The 17,162-nt window shown below is 41.2% G+C and overlaps 1 pseudogene; it reads left to right on the top strand.

Moving 5' to 3' along the window:
- Positions 1 to 2,809, top strand: part of LOC126994620 (uncharacterized) — a 56,280-nt pseudogene extending 53,471 nt beyond the window's left edge.
- Positions 2,810 to 17,162: the final 14,353 nt, after the last annotated feature.

Here is a 17,162-nt window from a genome sequence, read left to right as displayed (position 1 = left end):
TCTTCATTTATTTCCTCACCGACTCTTCCTCCTCTCTTCCTCCTCTCTCTCTCCTCCTCTCCTCCTCCTCCTCCTCCTCCTCTCAAGTCCACTAATACTGAAGCACACGTAATCTATCAAACACATTCTATCAGGCATTTTAAATCACTATATTGTTATGAGTGAGTTTATCCTTGCAAAGTCTATCAATAAGTTCTAAGTCCTTTCCTTCCTTATATAGTGTGAGTCTGTGTGTGTTAATATGTCTAGTAAATCTCTATGTTAGTGTGAGTTTTTTCCCTGCAAAGTCTATCAATAAGTTCTAAGTCCTTTCCTTCCTTATATAGTGTGAGTGTGTGTATTAATAAGTATACTAAATCTCTATGTAAGTCTGAATGAGTGTTTTCTAGCAGTCTGTCAATAAGTTCTTTGCTTGTGTCGTAAGTAATAATTCTAACGTGTGTAATTCTTGCAGGTCACGCTTGCCAAGATGCTCTGCGATAACTGTGATAATGTGGAGAGTGAGCAGCGGTCCGTCTTTGACCTTCCTGACCCCTTCCTGTAAGTGAGACTGTTTGGGGGTTAGGTCAGTATTGTTAAAGGTCACAGGCTCACATTACAACTGTTTCCCAAGGCCACAGAGAAGATTATCCGGGTTTTCTTGGGTGTTTTTTCCGTTCAATGTCCAGAAGTCAGGTAAAACTTATATATATTTGACTAGGCTTTCGTATGAGTTGTAGGCATTTTCAGGGGTATTTTTATGACCCCAGTGGTAGTTTGAACCTTCCTCTGTACCATGAATCTGAGAAACATATCTGACAAGACTTTCATAGGAGTTTGGGGCATTTCCGGGGGTAGTTTTATGACCCTGGTGGTAGTTTGAACCTTCATCTGTACTGTGAACCTAAGAAATATATTTGACAAGACTTTCATAGGAGTTTGGGGCATTTCCGGGGATAGTTTTATGACCCTGGTGGTAGTTTAAACCTTCATCTGTACTGTGAACCTAAGAAATATATTTGACAAGACTTTCCTAGGAGTTCAGGGCATTTCCAGGGGTAGTTTCATGACCCTGGTGGTAGTATGAACCTCCATCTGTACTGTGAACCTAAGAAAACATATATTTGACAAGGCTTTCATAGGAGATTTGGGCACTTCCAGGGGTAGTTTTATGACCCCAGTGGTAGTTTGACCCTTTCTCTGTACCAAGAACCTAAGAACACGCATATTTGACTAGGCTTTCATACGAGTTCAGGGCATTTCCAGGGGAGTTTATGACCCCAGTGGTAGTTGACCCTTTCTCTGTACCAGGAACCCCAAAACACAGACATGAGAACCCAGTTAACCTCATTTTTGACCTCTGGAACTTGTCAACATGGGAGGCGGAAACTTCTCATCCCACCAACCAGACACTGTGATGATCCCATTGATGTTTCAGGAACCCTCGTGTGTCCCACCGTGACCTGCCGGGGATCAACCCGGAGCTGTGGAAGGAGCGCGTGTCATGTGGGGTCGGCAAGACTGATATTGACATCGGGGCAGCCGAGCGCATATCACCCTGTGTCATGTGCACCTGTACCAAGGAAGGGGTGAGTGATGTGTGTGTTTTCCTTGCTAGAGGGGGTGAGGAAGGGTGACAAGAGTGAAGGGTGAGAGGTATGTGTTTGTCCTTGCTATAGGGGGTGAGGCAGGGTGACAAGAGTGAAGGGGTGAGTGATGTGTGGGGGGTGAGGAAGGGTGACAAGAGTGAAGGGGTGAGTGATGTGTGGGGGGTGAGGAAGGGGTGACAAGAGTGAAGGGGTGAGAGATATGTGTTTGTCCTTGCTATAGTTAGCCTGTTCTCACGCCAAGCATCTGCTAGTGAAGTCTTTCTCCTCGGGTGCACCTTCTGAAAGCCCCGGTCCATGTTCAGATGTTTCCGTACAGTGCCACTATTCATATCAAAAGTTACCCTGTTCTCACGCCAAGCATCTTTCTTTCTCTTTAAACATGAAATTATTGTACCGTGTGGGGACCCAGCAGCCTCCTGGTACTGAAGGGAAGTGTGTAGTGTTCTGTATAGGTTACGTATATGCAGTTACGGGTATGTGGTACCTAACATTGGGACCTGTTTGGGTGAGCTACGAGTGCGGATCTTTGCTCTCTATCTCCAGAGTCTGTGTAGTCAACTGTAAGTCAGATTATACTGCTTACTGTACCAGGAATTACCTTCTGAATAAAGCCTCTATTCTTGAACTTAATGACGCCACAGTTTGCTTGTTTGAAAAGCTGTTATGACTGTTTCCCAAGGCCACAGAAGGCTAACCGGGTTTTCATGGGTGGTTTAACCGTTCATTGTGCAGAGGGAGTGCAAAACTATCACCAGATCAAAGCAACTAGATATATCACCATACGGCTCAATAACATCTTGAAAACGAAAAAAAAAGCTGTAACTTGCTTTAAAAGTAGCCTGAAAAATGTACCTAAGTCAATTATATCTAAAAAAGTGTCCGGAGATTAGCTAAATGGGTTTGGGGCAAGATAAAGTCATAGGTGTGGCCCTTAAGTTTATTTATAAGACTTCATAGTACAGATACAGTTCACATCTTCTGTGACTGGCTTACAGCAGAGTCCTCAGAGAAAAGTACAAGTCATCAGAGTTGACTAACACGACTTCTTTCCCTCGGCAGAATTGAATGGCTGAACGGACATCTCTGGCGTCTTGGTCTGCCTGCGGCACACTGCACACTCTGGAAGAAAGAACACCAAGATGTCAAGTTCCTGCAGAATCAGCCTCTTAGTGAAGAAAATGTGCCTTATTTATTTAATAAATAATTGACAAAAAAAATAATTTTGTATTTATTTTAGAAAAACTATATGGCTCACTTTTTGCAATACTATGCAATAAGTATATCACGCAATAAGTTAGCCATAAATATATATATATATATATATATATATATATATATATATATATATATATATATATATATATATATATATATATATATATATATATATATATATATATATATATATATTTTTACAATGCTATGCAATAAGTATATCATGCAATAAGTTATATATATATATATATATATATATATATATATATATATATATATATATATATATATATATATATATATATATATATATATATATATATATATATATATATATATATATATATATATATATATATCATATTTAGGGCATATTTTTTGCTAACTTATTGCATAGTATTGCAATATATATACAATTCCTTACACAGTGAGTGAGTGGAACATGATATATATTCACAGCGTGGTCTTAAACATAGCTATAGACAGTAGCAGGCACCAGTATGACGTTCCTGGGATATATAGACCCAATTCACACAGTGAGTGAGTGAGTGAGCCATGACCAGGAACATGATATATATTCACAGGGTGGTCATAAACATAGCTATAGACAGTAGCAGGCACCAGTATGACCTTCCTGGGAGTGTATATGAAGCCAATTCCTTACAGAGTGAGTGAGTGAGTGAGCCATGACCAGGAACATGATATATATTCACAGCGTGGTCTTAAACATAGCTATAGACAGTAGCAGGCAAAAACAAACATCCCAATGTACGTCCCCCTGCAGGTGGTCGTGGCCTGCTTGGGGTTTGATTCTCTTGCACCATCTGTACAAGCATCAGTAATAGCCTTGAAGGTGGGTATTCCAGTGCTTGGCTGGGTTTAGTGTTGCTGTGCTGAGAAGACTGAAAGTGAAGGCTGCAAGGCATAAACCAGCTCAATTAGTGTGTAGGTGGTGGAGCCAGTGACCCAGGAAGAGATGCACAACCTGCCCCTCATTCACAGCCTGTAGCATACATAACCTTCCCTGGGTACACCTATAGCCTGGATGGCACACCCAGCCAAAATGTACTGTTAGGTAAGTTGGCCCCAGTGTTGCCTTATTCTGTCCCTGAGTGGTCTGCCCTCCCTGTATAAAGCCTGGCAGGTCACTCAAATGGGTACAGGTGTTAGGGCACGCCTGCTAAACCCGAGTCAAGGACTTTCTTTTCTGGTTTTACAACTAAAATAATTTTCTCATGTCCCAGCATACAGTACTAATTGGGTGTTGCAATTATTACAGGCTTGAAGAAAAAGGCAAATAAGAGGAAGAGGAGAAGAAGAGGAGGAGGAGGAGGTAAGTGGTAGTTTTTCCCCACTCTTAGGAAAGGTCTCTCTCTCTCTCTCTCTCTCTCTCTCTCTCTCTCTCTCTCTCTCTCTCTCTCTCTCTCTCTCTCTCTCTCTCTCTCTCTCTCTCTCTCTCTCTCTCTGCTCAAGTTAGTGGCAATGTAGACCCCACAAGACCAGCACAAAGTCATCATTATCCTTGACGGTGAAGGCCTCAGTCATCGTCAAATAGCACAGCTGACTGGTGTTTCCATCTCTAACGTATGAATGGGTCTGCAGACATGTGGCCACAGGCTCCACTAGTGACAGGCCTCAAAGCCTCGCAGCAGATTTTTAACAGTGTAATCACGGCAGTGGTGCATACACTCATTATTAAATAAATACCTATCATCGTCATATATCGTATAGCTATCCACGCTGGTGCAGTATGTCCTTTACGTATTAATTTTGCCAGATATTATAATTCTGTATACTTTTACTGGCAATGAATAGGGATGAGGTCAACCCCAGCATTTAAACTGCCTGAGAATGGTCCATGTTATCAAAGATTTCTGCACCCAAGCACACACATACTTAACATGGCTTTGGTAGTTGTGGGCCTTTCCATGGCTAGTGTTTTGACCCTGGTGGGAGTCTGACAAGGCTCCTGTACCCATAACTCTAAAAAAATACTCCTGAGAACACATTTTCTTTTTGACATTTAGAAATAACTGGTGTGAGTCGGCAGCGTCTCAGAATAGCGATCAATGTCCTGAGTGGAATGGCTTACAGAATAACTGCATCCACAGCACAGTCCCCCCATGGTAATTGTCAATAATCTCTGTAGTGCATTGACGACCTTATGTCAGTGACTCTGTGGTAAGGTACAGTCTGTTTCAGTAGGATATTACAGGTGGTCAAGCCTCCTCTCTCTTTCTCTTGACCAGCTCTGTGGCAGCCAATCACCGCACATAACCCCTCACTCTGCTTCCACCTTGACCGACAGCGTTGTGACTGTGCAGTGTTCTCAGTTTTCTAACACTATCTGGAATACTGAAAGACCTAACTTGGTATGATAAGTATCACTGCTAGCCTTGACCTATAACATTCATTCTGTAACACAAGACAAATGACTATTTTTTCTTGTAGATGTCACGTGAATGAAGGTATTTTCTTTGTACGCTAAAAACAAGTTTGTATTTCTTTCTATCTACAGTCAAGTTAACAGTGTGCACATATATGGCTGTCTTCTTGGTCTCATCATAATCCTTGACGTTTTAGGCATATGCGGCCAAACACACACATCTGGCAAGGCTTTTGAAGTATTGTGGCCCACTACCGGGCTCTCAAGGAGATTTAAGACTGATTTGTACCTGCGACAACTGACTTAGTATTCTGGTACTTCAAGAGTATTGGAAGGAGCTCGTAATTGGGGTGATGAAACGTTGTCGCTTTTTTATATTTATTTTAACCATCTTAACACTATGAATAACAAGAATAATATAAAACCACTTCAATAAGACCCAGCGGGTTGTCAGGCCTCGCTCACTGCCTGTTGAGGGACATTTATCGTCCTACTTCAATACTAGTTACAATTCTAACTATTTCTTATTACACATACACTGGATATATACTCTTATAATCTAAACAAGACCACTATACACAATGGACACTAGTGCGCTTTCCTTTACGGTACAACACTTCACTTTCTACTCAAGACAGCGTAGATGAACACACGACACATGTTGTGTCTAAAAATTAGAGGGACACGTGAGTGTCGGTCAGAATTATTTCTAGTTCTGCCCCGAGTACTCGAGGAACCCCTTATATGGGCGATTGCCTACGTCACTATACGTCATTACTACGTCATAACTATTGACAGGGTAAAAGGCTCCTGAACTGAGGGTGCACTCCTGACCTATGATATTGTCACATCCTCTATGGTTATAGTACATAAGAGTGAATATTCATGAGTAGTCTTATTCTACATGGCTTCCGTTTACATGATTCTCGTCCTTATAGCCTTTGGCGTGGTGCTGTCGTTGGGTGAAGTGGGCGGTTTCGGGAAGCCGGCAGAGCGCCAGCTGTATGGTGGCCTGAGACGCCCCTTTTGGCTCCCTGTGTGTTTCAATAATGATTTGTTCTTCCCACTGTCACCTCGCTGTGCTGTGTTCTTCAAATTGTTCTTAAAGTTGGATGTATTCTAACGTTCTATGTCGCTTTCGTCTTCCTTATTTATTTGTGATGTTTGTACTGGGTCAGGTGATGTTACTGCGTCTGTGTTTGTAGATGCAGCACCCTGCGGGGCACCACAGAAGGAGTTCTTCAGGGGAAGCTTTATCTGGCAGTTAATACTTCATGGTGATGTGAGGTGCACAGATACTGTTTTCCTGCACTCCCGAGCACTGGCAAGGCAGAAGCAAGCTTACTCCTCCAGTGCAATGATTGGCTGTTACTTGGCCAGGCAAGAGTATGAGGGGGTGTGCCTGCCACCGTACTTACCACCAGAATGACAGCATATTACGTATGGGAAAAAAACACCTATATGATGAGGAATTATCAGCACAACCAATTATTATATTATGGATACGTAAGTGATATCTTCCCAGCACAGCACAATGCTTTGAAGCGACAAGCCTCAGCAGTGCATATGTCCTAATACCGAGTCCCTGGCACCTTCACAAGAGCAGGAGTACACAAGGCTGACACACTGGGAGGAGTGTCTCAAAAGTGTTGGTCTGTGTATCTCAGAATGCATGGAGAAGTTTTTGGTGAGTGTACCCACGGGAGCTTCACCCTGCCTGCCATGTCTACCCGGTGTGGCGTTGAGTCTCGCCCCCTCATGTGGTTTGTCCCATCATGATCTGCGCATGGCGGAACCCAAATTTAACTATGACTGAGTAACTAAGTGTGAAGAAGCACCACCCAAAGAGTGATGCACAGCGGAAGAGGTCAAAACAATTGTATTGCCGCGGCGACTAAGCCTGATGGGCCAGCAGCCTCCCATAACTCCCTCTGCCAGAGGGGGGGCACCTCTTTGGCCGACTGGTGAAGGAGTGGCTCTCTCTTCTCGCTGGTCGTGGGTTTGGTCCCCGGCACCGGCAAACCTTCCCTTGTCTGGATTAATTTCTCGTGTGTTTCGTTACACGCAGAGGTCACGTTGGAGTGGAGAAAAGAGTAGATTTCGGCATTTCAGAACATGAATAGGAGGAATTGTTGACATCCTAGTTATATACATACATACAGTGATGGGATTCAGCCGGTTCGCAAGAACCTGTTCTTGGAATTTCTTTAATCCTGAGAAGCGGTTGTTACTGTCAGCTTAAATCAGGGGTTCTCAATTTTCCCCCCATGAACACCTTTTACTTATAACTTATTTTGGTAAACCCCTCACAGATCTGTTGCTGGCTTTTGAGAGTCAAAAACACGACTAAAACCAGACTGGATGTCGGGTGGAGCCGAACACGGGTTCAAGACCAATGTGGCATCACCGATTCCAACGAGAGCGCCGTTACAAAGGCTACACCGACAGCAACCGCTGCCAGCTGGTTTTGTTTACTTCACGGCAACCAGCTGTCACACCTGTGTCTTCCTGAAGAAGACAGGCCAGCTGTCACGCCTGTGATAACCTCACAGGACCTCCCCAGGGCTCATAATGATCTTCAGACCACTGTAGCTGCTTGGATTTTATTTTATTTTATTTTATTTTTTTGAGGCTGAAACCATTATTTTCTGTAGTCACGCATCACGGCGTAAGGAATGGTGATCTTAAATATGTCAAGATCACTTTGATAACCGTTTGAATCTATAAATATATAGGCATAGGGCTGAGACACAAAATAAGCCCAATAGACTATTGATGCATTCTGATCAATCGTATATTGACAACATTGTCGTGCTGATGGAAAATAGAACAAAGTGGAAGAGGCAAGGCTGAAAGATCATGACTAAAAGACTTAAGCTGAAGCATTTTCCTTAATATTTTCCTTTTCCAGAAGGCAACATGTTAGGTAAATGCAGAATTCAAACACATTTCTACTATAAACTGATATATTACCAAGTAAAGGTTGCTTAATAAGATGCACAAAAATATTTAAAAAAATAAGCATTACTAATAAACTAATTAAAAGAGTTTTGAAGCACAGAAAATAAATATTTTATAATTGCAAACAGTGGCTATAAAAATGTTAGCACAACATTATCACAACTGGTTATAGTCTAATGCAGTGGTTTCCAACCTGTGGGGCGCGCCCCCCTAAGGGGGCACGAAGGGCTGCCAGGGGGGGCGCAAGCACTTCATAAAGTAGAAAAACTACTTAGTTACTAAGTAATTTTTCAAAAATACAATTATAAATTATTTCAAATGCTCCTAAATAACTAAGGAATTAAACAACTATAAAAGATAAAGAGAGAAACGTGCTGTAAATATAAATATTGTAATCATGCAATGATTACCAGAAACAGTGCTTCGTTCGTATGGTTCCCGTTCGGTTCACGTCTCAGACGCGTCAGTACTCCAGCTTTGGGACTCGGCCGTGTGGCCACGCCCGGCACTCCGCCCGCCGCCACAGTAGTATGAGGGTGCGGTAGTAAGACGGTAGCTCTGTGACCGTTCTGGACGTAACAAGTGCCTCGTAAATAACTGTTAATTGCAAAATTACAAAGCCAAGGAACAGTTTTGAGCGTGTGCGTTTATTTCACTAAAATTTTGAAATATGGAAAAGTATTTGATCACTAAAGGCAAAAGGAAAGAAACTGAAAGTGAACCTCACTCCAGTAAATGTAATGAAAGTAGCAAGCATATGAAAACCAGAAAGTATGACGACAGCTATCTCTCTCTTGGATTTACATCTATGGTTGTTAGTGGAACGGAGAGACCTCAGTGTGTGTTGTGTTTAAATATTTTGGCCATGGACAGCATGAAACCAAGCAAATTGAAGCGCCACCTTGAAACACAGCACCCTGAACATGTTGGTAAATCTCTGGAATTTTTTAAAAGGAGACTTGATGAATATAATAAACAGAGGCGGGCTCTCACGAAGACATCTACCATAGCTGCAAGTGCTTTGCTTGCTTCTTATAAAGTTTCCTACAGAATTGCAAGATGCAAAAAAGCTCACAACATAGCAGAAACCTTGGTATTACCCGCTGCTATTGACATGGTGGAAATAATGCTCGGTAAACAAAGTGCCAACAAGTTACGCAGCATTCCTCTTGCAGATAATACAGTTGGCAGAAGAATTTCAGACATTAGTGATGATTTATATCATCAGTTGACAGATGCACTTAAATATACGCATTTTGGGTTGCAAGTAGATGAGGCTACTGATGTAGTGAAAGATGCTCATTTAATAACTTATGTGCGCTATATATCTGCCAATGAAATTAAGGAAGATCTGTTGTTTTGTAAACCTATTGTTGGTAGAGCCACAGCTGTAGAAGTGTTCAACATGATTGACAATTTTTTCAATGAACATGGAATAAGCTGGGAAAATTGTGTTGGACTGTGCACTGACGGAGCCCAGTCAATGGCAGGACGACATGCTGGACTGCAAGCTTTGGTGAGAGAAAAGGCTCCACACGCTTCATGGACGCACTGCATGCTTCATAGACAGGCACTTGCATCAGGCAGTATGAATGAAGAATTGGGTAATTTGCTCAAAGATGTTGTCAGGGTTGTAAATTACATAAAGAACAGTCCATTGAAAGGAAGACTGTTTGCACAGTTATGTAAAGATTTTGGTGCTGAACACACTGCTCTACTGTATTACTGTGAATCACGCTGGCTATCCCGTGGAAAAGTACTCCAGAGTGTATGAACTTAGAAATGAAATTGCTACATTCCTTTGTGAAAATAAAAACAAAGATGGAGACTTGTTCACAGATGATTATTTCATAAAAAAAACTTGCTTACATGGTTGATATCTTTGAGAAACTTAACCAACTGAATCAGTCTATGCAGGGGCCCCATGTGAATATTTTCACACAGAGTGACAAAATATGTGCATTTATGAAGAAAATTGAGTTATGGAAAAGGAATGTAGAAAATCACAGTTTTATGTTTCCAAACTTGCAAGAGTTTCTCAAACATACTAGCGTACTAGGTGGAAATGAATTGTTTGCTGAGCACTTGAACACTCTCCTGGGGAAGTGCTCATTTTACTTCAAAGATGTAGACACAAGTGATTACGAATGGATAAGGAACCCATTTGGTGATAACTCTACAAGCACACTGTCTACAGCTGACCAGGAGCAACTTATTGATTTGTCATGTGACGGTTCACTGAAACTTGTGTTTGATGCAGGACCTTTGGAAAAATTTTGGTTGCAAGTTAAAGATGAGTACCCTTCCTTGTCAACTAAGGCCATTGACATTTTATTACGTTTTGCGACATCATACTTGTGTGAATCAGGATTTAGTTCAGTTGCTGTTCTCAAAACAAAATACCGTTCTCGCTTAGTAATAGAAAAGGAATTACGGGTCTCAATTTCATCACATTCTCCAAGATTTGAGAAACTCTGCTCAGAGAAGCAAGCGCAACCATCACACTAGTAAAGGTAAGCCTATACATTCAGTCATACATATGAGTACATAATTATGTATTGTATCATTTTTTATCTCTGACTTGTGCCGACTATGACAGTAAATAGCAATATTTAAACCAGAGCGGAGGGGGGGGCGCAGGGAACTTGTTATTTAATGAAGGGGGGCGAGAATTCGAAAAGGTTGGAAACAACTGGTCTAATGGATAATAACATTTGCAACAACCCAAACATTTTAATAGTCACTAAGCATATACTGTCCGCTCAGCATTAATTAAGCTTTAACCATTAGGAATTTGGACTTTTTTTTTAAAGTTGGAAAAATAACTAAAATCAATAATTTCACTTGCTAGACTGTAGCAACCCAAAGATCAATCTTTGCACTATGTCGGGCCAACCAGCATCATGGTTTGCTTCTAGCGACTGTGATAGAACCCATTGTTAGCCAGTCCAGGAGTGAGAGAACCTGTTCTTAAAAAATTGAGTCCCACCACTGCATACATACATACATACATCACTCTTTAATAAAACTATAAATAACAAAGTAAACAAAGCCAGGACAAACCAAATCAGGGGGATGAGGCTTAACGCCACACAGCTACATGGCCTGCGGCTGTGCCTTCACCAACATCCAGGGTAAACTAACTAAGGGAGTTGTCTACACACAGTAACAGTGCTGTGTCCACCATTACTACATGGCCTAAGACTGTACCTTTGGCCACACAGAGGGGAACACAATGAACCCTGGTGGTAGTTTAACCCTTCCTCTGCACCTTGAAGAGAAACACGCATTTAATAAGGCTTTCATAGAGGCTTTGTTTGGCGGAAACTAACTGGACCCCATTTGACTTTGCTGAGGGGGAGTCTGGGTTAGTTTCCTGGTTTAATTATGGGGCTGCTGGGTTTGCTTTCATTTTTACAGCTGAATATGCAAGAATTCTATTGATAAGGGTGTTAAGTATGATTTTTTTTGTAGGTACACAGAAGACCATTTAGGGTAATATTTTATTTTAAGAGGGTGATAGTACTTTTGGGTTTGTGTGAGTACGGGGGCCATTGTCTCGCTTACGATGTCATAAACTTGCCTTCAAAAACTTATCTATCAATTATTTATTTTTTGATAGATTCAAAATATTTTGTTTTTGTTTTGTATAAATTTAAAGAAATAGAAGGGTTTAAATGAAGTAAAATTGATCAGAAAATAGTTTAAAAAGATATTAATCTTGGGAATTTGAGATAAAGGGTCTCATTTTTTCCTGAAGTTTTTATAAATCTCTCCATTATTGGTTTACAATGTTTGGGCGAAGTTTAAACTTCAAAAACTTATTTTGGTGGTTTATGCGTTAAACTGCCGTGTGTAAAAGAAGTCAATTTAACGCTAGGTGTAGACGAGAAATAATTAGCAAGGAATATACACGGAGTTTAATCAACCACTTAGGAAAAAGTTAGAAGCTTCTGGCATCATATTCCTCTTGGCAATAACTTAATTTAACAGTGATTCACCTCTTTTGGGTTTGACTAGAGTCTAAAATTTAGGTCCAAACTATAAAACGCAATTATTGGCTTTCTAATTGGTAAAACCAGCTCAAAAAACTCTTTATGAATGCAACTCACACGTCATGGCATTGCTCTTTATTAAGATCATTCTAAGGCTCTCTGCGGTCACTCATAATAAGAGCAAGTAAGAGAATAAACAGAAAGATTGGACCGCTAAAGAATCAAGAAAAAATGTTAGTCAGATTTAAAGTTTGAAGCGATAGGTAAAGTAATCTATACATCAAAAATTAAGAAAATTCCGGCAATTATAAAGAATCACAAAGAGAAGGGTAAACCCTTTGGGCTCAAATACACATTCATACAGGGAGGTTTTTCTCCATCTACAATTGTTTTTTAGGAAGTAGAGTTTCTGAAGTTATAACTATGTAGGGATGATAAAGTATAATTGAAATTATCAACATTGTAAAAATCTTTTTTTCAAAAAATTAAACTTTCTGATTGGAAGTCAGATATACCTGTTATATTAAAAAAAATTATCCTCCTCATCAATAAATGAAAATGTATAAAAATAATCAAAGAACATGAACAAAATGAAGCATCAGCTTCAAATGGTGTGCAGAGCATTTATAAAGCCACATAAAGCAGACTACTAGTAAGGAAGAGGTTCCAATAATGACATGCAGGCCAGTCACAACCTAGAATGTGGAGCCAAATACTGAATAGTAAGGGAAGCTTCAATATATTCTTCAAGTACTATTGTGAAATAAATCCCTAGAATAATAGCTGGGCCGAGTCTTGGGATGGCTTGGGAGCTTCTCGTGGTGGGCTCATGTTACTGAAGAAGGCTTGTAGTACTTAAGAGGGGAGTTTGAAAAGGATTAAAAGGTTGGATGCCAAGAGGGGGTCAATGTATACCAATTTCTTCTGTGGGGGACATCAGTCTTCTATGGAAAAAGGCTCAAAAGTAAGATAAGAAAACTTCTGACACAATAAATAAGATTATACCTCAACGGAGACCTTTGGTACAAGATCCTTGATAAGTGCCTTCAGTATCTGGCCATTAGTAAAGTGGCAACAACAAATTATACCTCAACAGAGACCTTTGGTACAAGATCCTTGATGAGTGCCTTCAATATCTGGCCATTAGTAAAGTGGCAACAACAAATTATACCTCAACGGAGACCTTTGGTACAAGATCCTTGATGAGTGCCTTCAATATCTGGCCATTAGTAAATGTGCAACAACAAATCTCATGATAAGGAGATTTATATTATGCTGGTGAAATCATGTCACTAAGCCGGTGGCATAACAGAGCCGGTAAGCAGAGGTGGGCAAGTGCGGTACTTAGTGCGGCAGTACCACAAAAAAAGTACTGCACAACAGCACTACCGCAAAATTTATAAAAATAATGCACTACCGCAGTCCATACTAAAAAATCCTGCAGTACTTTGAAAACTATCAAAGACGGCATTTACCACGCGGCATGCTGCTGCTGCTGCTGCTGCTCTGAAAACTTTTTTTTGCAGTGAATCGGACTCAGTCAGTCATCAGAATCAGTGATTCAATCATTCTGACTTTTCAATTATTGTTCAAAATCAAATACTAAATAGACAGACTAAACTACCTCGCTGCCAGTCTTCCTTAACTCGCGCGGTGCCGGACATTTCAACCCTGGACCCATCCGTGGTGCCGGCAGATGTTTCATTCTTTATTTTAAGCATGTTTCCTTTGTTTGGATAGCCAGGGTAGCCACTCAAGTATTTTTTTATTTTGACTACCACTACCGCAGTACCGCACACTGCGTACCACACTGGGAAAGAAAAAAATGGGACCGCACCACTCCGGAAAAAGTACCGCACTACCACAGCCGCACTGCTGATTTTTCAGTACCGCGCCCACCTCTGCCAGTAAGCAGTCATGGCTACTAGGTGATGGGGCTGAAAACCATGGAATGATGGCACCAGTTAATTTCTCTAGTATAAAGAGTTCTTAAAACTGCAAATACATAGGACTGAATAATAGCAACGGCAGAGTCTAAAATTATAAAGAGTATTTGAGCACATAAAAGGATTAAATAGAGAGAGATGTTCCAGTACTTCCTAACAAAGTTAGAAGTAGGTGACCACCGGACGAGTTACTGCTAAAGTACGAATTACTGTGTTTGTAATGGTTTCACAATAAAAGGCATCAAGGCAAAGCTTGGGGAACTAAATGGCCAAATACATGTTTGGTGTGTTTGAGCCATCCCAACGTTATGACTCACAGTGGAGGAGATATTGGTGTGTCATTATGTGCCCAGATCTACTAAACACATGTTTGGTGTGTTTGAGCCATCCCAACGTTATGACTCACAGTGGAGGAGATATTGGTGTGTCATTATGTGCCCAGATCTACTAAACACATGTTTGGTGTGTTTGAGCCATCCCAACGTTATGACTCACAGTGGAGGAGATACGGTAGTGGTGTGTCATTATGTGCCCAGATCTACTAAACACATGTTTGGTGTGTTTGAGCCATCCCAACGTTATGACTCACAGTGGAGGAGATAGTGGTGTGTCATTATGTGCCCAGATCTACTAAACACATGTTTGGTGTGTTTGAGCCATCCCAACGTTATGACTCACAGTGGAGGAGATAGTGGTGTGTGCCCAGATCTACTAAACACATACAGGAGAGAAGTCCTTAAAATTATTAAAGACAATTAGTCTGAACAAGGCAACAAATAACACAGAGGAGCCATTATGGGAAGGCTGTAAAGGAGCTTTCAATTCTTTATGAAGAGTTCAAATCATTTTTCTCCCAGACAAGGATCAGCGAGAAGCTCAGTGAGGCAGCAACACCGTCAAGATAGTGGAAATTCACTTTACTGACAAGTTGAAGATTCTTGGAGAAGGTTCAAAGATGGAGAATATTAATTATAATTTTCAAGATTGAGAAATTGAAGTTTTTCTGTTGTGGGGCAAAAAGCTAATTTTAGAAAAAGGTTTCATATTAAATATAAAGACTAGGAGGAATCTTAGGAGAAAAAGAAAGTTGTGGCATAATTAAGGAATTCATAAAGAATGAATAGGATCACCTCAATAATTAAGCTAAGGTTTAGGGGGGAGGTATCAATTGATAAAGAAATTTAGCTTAAGAATGAGTTAATACAAGTTCTTTCAATAACAATAGATCTGTGATTCGCTCCACAAATTTCTGAACACTGCCTGTAGAATAGTCCAGGCCGGTTAAAATCTTGATTGATTAAGTCGGCCTGGAATTGCATCTGCTTCAATACCTAGAGATGGGACGGTTCAGGAATGAGTGACTTTGGCTGCAGTAATTAGGACCAAAATTTGGGAAAGTTTTGGAAAGTTTTGTTTAGTGGGCAGCGCAACATCTATGGTCATATGCCGAGAGAGACAGGAGGAAGGAATTATAGGAGAAGGAACAGATCCCAGGAGACGGGACACAACCCCGATTAATACCTGGTACACTGCTGGGTGGACAGGGGCGTAGGGTATCGGAAAAGCAGGCCAAATTTTTCCACTCCGCCCGGGAATCAAACCCAGGCTCTCTCGGTTGTGAGCCGAGTGTGCTAGCCACTGCACCACGAAGCCCCCGCCCGAATTTGGGTATTTATTGGGAGTACAGTCCGGTTATCTACATCTAACAGACAAAATCCTGAGGCTTCTAATTCGTTAAACGGAACTATGTATCAATCAAACTCTACCTGTAAAAACTCTGAGTATTCATATCTTCATTGATGTCCAACTGTCTTAAGAGTTATTGAAGGGTTATTGACTTCATGGAGAAGATATCGGAGGGAAGGAAGACCAATACAAATCAGAATGAAAGCGGGGAGAGATGTTCAAATTACTACTTCAATAGCTGGATTTTCTAGTATAATGTAGCGGTTAATATTACAAATACAGTTGTTGTTATGTAGCCTACAAATGTTACCATTACTAGTACAATTACTAATATAATATGGTCATGAAAGAAAGTTAATTGTTCTATGAAAGGAGAAGCTCTGTCTTGGAAGTTTAATTAATGCTGCTCACGTTGCCATAAGTTGGTTCTAAAAGAAGAGTTTTCTTCCTTATAGGAGCTTAGCCCGGAAGCAGCGACGGGCCAAATTTGTGGCTTTACCGTGTAGCAGTGACGGGCCAAATTTGTGGCTTTACCGTGTAGCAGTGACGGGCCAAATTTGTGGCTTTACCGTGTAGCAGTGACGGGCCAAATTTGTGGCTTTACCGTGTAGCAGTGACGGGCCAAATTTGTGGCTTTACCGTGTAGCAGTGACGGGCCAAATTTGTGGCTTTACCGTGTAGCAGCGACGGGCCAAATTTGTGGCTTTACCGTGTAGCAGTGACGGGCCAAATTTGTGGCTTTACCGTGTAGCACAGACGGGCCAAAATTGTGGCTTTACCGTGTAGCAGTGACGGGCCAAATTTGTGGCTTTACCGTGTAGCAGCGACGGGCCAAATTTGTGGCTTTACCGTGTAGCAGCGACGGGCCAAATTTGTGGCTTTACCGTGTAGCAGCGACGGGCCAAATTTGTGGCTTTACCGTGTAGCAGTGACGGGCCAAATTTGTGGCTTTACCGTGTAGCAGTGACGGGCCAAATTTGTGGCTTTACCGTGTAGCAGTGACGGGCCAGATTTGTGGCTTTACCGTGTAGCAGCGACGGGCCAAATTTGTGGCTTTACCGTGTAGCAGTGACGGGCCAAATTTGTGGCTTTACCGTGTAGCAGCGACGGGCCAAATTTGTGCCATGATATAACCCCCCAAAATAGATGATACATAATCTGATCACAAATGCTTTGATATATACGTATTATGAAATGATTTGTGTGAGGGGCGATTTTTTCTCATTTTTCTCACTTAGAGGGACCATTACGAAACATGATCCCCGCAGCTACCACCACCGGGTTAAATGTCTATCTGCCATTTTACAAGTTAGTACTAAGGGTAATTTCTATGATCTGCTGGGGGGTAAGCATGCTCTCATTCAATTGAAGAGGGTAAGAAAGG

The sequence above is a fragment of the Eriocheir sinensis genome, unplaced genomic scaffold (genome assembly GCF_024679095.1).
Source record: "Eriocheir sinensis breed Jianghai 21 unplaced genomic scaffold, ASM2467909v1 Scaffold834, whole genome shotgun sequence".
NCBI classification, from domain to species: domain Eukaryota; kingdom Metazoa; phylum Arthropoda; class Malacostraca; order Decapoda; family Varunidae; genus Eriocheir; species Eriocheir sinensis.
This window is presented reverse-complemented; position numbering and strand designations above follow the sequence as displayed.